This window comes from Podarcis vaucheri, assembly GCF_965113315.1.
Source record: "Podarcis vaucheri genome assembly, chromosome: 1".
Classification (NCBI taxonomy): domain Eukaryota; kingdom Metazoa; phylum Chordata; class Lepidosauria; order Squamata; family Lacertidae; genus Podarcis; species Podarcis vaucheri.
The window spans coordinates 31,154,911-31,156,791 of record NC_138759.1 but is presented as its reverse complement, the minus strand read 5'-3'; the positions used below and the strand labels follow the sequence as shown (position 1 = coordinate 31,156,791).

General features: G+C 54.9%; 1 long non-coding RNA gene across 1 annotated transcript in view; it reads left to right on the top strand.

Annotated features, from left to right (window-relative positions):
• The window catches only part of LOC309538765, a 27,543-nt gene continuing 25,662 nt past the window's right edge, over positions 1-1,881 (top strand). The window contains exon 1 of the long non-coding RNA XR_014222330.1: positions 1-1,075. This is a non-coding gene — a long non-coding RNA (uncharacterized lncRNA). The remainder of the gene's footprint in view (positions 1,076-1,881) is intronic.

The following is a 1,881-nucleotide window of genomic DNA, read 5'->3' as shown; positions in this document are numbered from 1 at the left end:
TCCTCGCTGGCCCAAGTAGGACTAATTCAGCCAGCCCTGGTGACTATCTAATGTTTATTGGATGGATTTTCCCCAAATTGATTTTGGAACTTTGAATTTTATTGTCATTCATGCTTTTATACTATATTTCATGCTGCTTCCATGGTGTATTACAATTAGGTGTTTTAAATTTGTTGTTAGCCGCCCTGAGCCCGGTTTTCTGAACCTAGAAGTGCCGGGTATAAATATTATTATTAACTTGCTGTAACTACATAAGAAATTCAGCTGATGATGCTCCCCCAACCGCTGCACTTCCGGGACAGAGAAAGGTGCCACCTGTTGGGCTACAGCCTGCAACGCGAAAACCCCAGAACAGGATCGCTGATAGGTTGCGAGCTACCCTCGCGGAGGGACCGAGCCCTTGCCGCCGGCTCATGGGCACCTTTCGCGTTTTCGACCTGCTTCGGCTTTGCTCGGCAACTTGCAGAGAGTCCCTTCCCCGGGCATGCAACTCGGGAGCAAAGCGAGGGCCGAGGCGCGCATTCGCCGCCGCGTTGCAGGAGGGCAGGGCGGAGGCGGATCGGGAAGATCCCTGGCTGCCCGCTGCTGGCGGCTCTTGCCTTCTCCCTCGTGGGAAGCCCGTCCTCTTCCTTCGTGCGGAGACCCCCGCTCGGGGAGAGGGGAGGCCGGGCTGGCGCGCCACCGTGGCCATGCCAGGATGCAGCTGCGCGGTCACGGCGCGCCGAGCGAACCCGGGAGGGGATGTGGGTGGGGCAGAGACCGGGTTTCTCTGCTCCAGTTCCTGAACGGCGCGAGTAGCCCTTTGCACTGATTCGGGAATTTAGCGACGTCCCCTTGCCTGGAGAAAAGTGGGTTTGTTATGGTCTCTCGCTGGGCGCCTGGAACAGCCTGACGCTGCCAAACCGGAGCAGGTCTCCCCGAGCAAGTGTGCAGTTGATCTGGAGAGGGGAGACGCCGGGAAAACGTGGCCCAAAAAAGTGTCTCCGGCGACCGTCCTTCGGGAAAGCGTCCTTCGATTTCACGCCGGTGCAGGCGGGAGGGGAAAGCAAGATCTCGGCTACCTTTATTTTTCCAGGTAGGGAAGCAATTCTTTTGCAGCCTGGTCCTTTTTTTTTTTTTTTTTTTTTTGCACGACTTCTGTGACCGGGGGACTGCAGCGTCTCGTGAAGATGCGCGCAGAGCAGCCCGCGTCGGGTGGTGGAGATCCCAGAGGGGTTGGAGGAAGAAGGGAAGGGTTGTGTGCGCATACATTTCCAAATCACTAGGCAGGAATGGCTTGGGAGGCCGTCAGGATCCGTAGGAAACCACCACCGACCTAAGCTAGCCATAGGGATGTGTGTTCTCCTTAGGGTCCGCGTTGCTGTGGTGTGAGATCCCACGGGAAAGGAGAGGAGGGGCTTTGCACTGGGGGCGGGGGTGGTTTGTCTGCCTGCAATGATCCGAGGAACAGACTGGGGGAATCTCCTCTGCTCGCGGACCCTGCTTAGGCTGGCAAGCAGCGGCGAAGATGGGGTTGTAGTTGTAGGGTAGGTAGGAAGCCTGAAGAAAACCCCAGCCAAAGAGTAGGGCCTCTGGGCCTTGTTTTTGGTCTGGTGGCGACATCTGTACGGCCACAGTCGGAAACAGGATGGGCACCACAGAAAGGGCATGGAAATAAAAGCAGCTTCAGAAAGGAAAGAGATGCACATGTGTATGGTTTTAAAATAAAATGTGAGTGGGCCTAGTTGCTCCTTTATTGGGACTGTGGAGTTAGCCTTGTGCTGACTATTGATGAAAGAATGAAAACCTTGCCCCTTGCATAAGTTTGGCAGAGTGATCTTAAACTACAATTTCTAAAGGGTAATAGATTCTGTGCCAGCTGTCTACGTATTTATGAGGCAC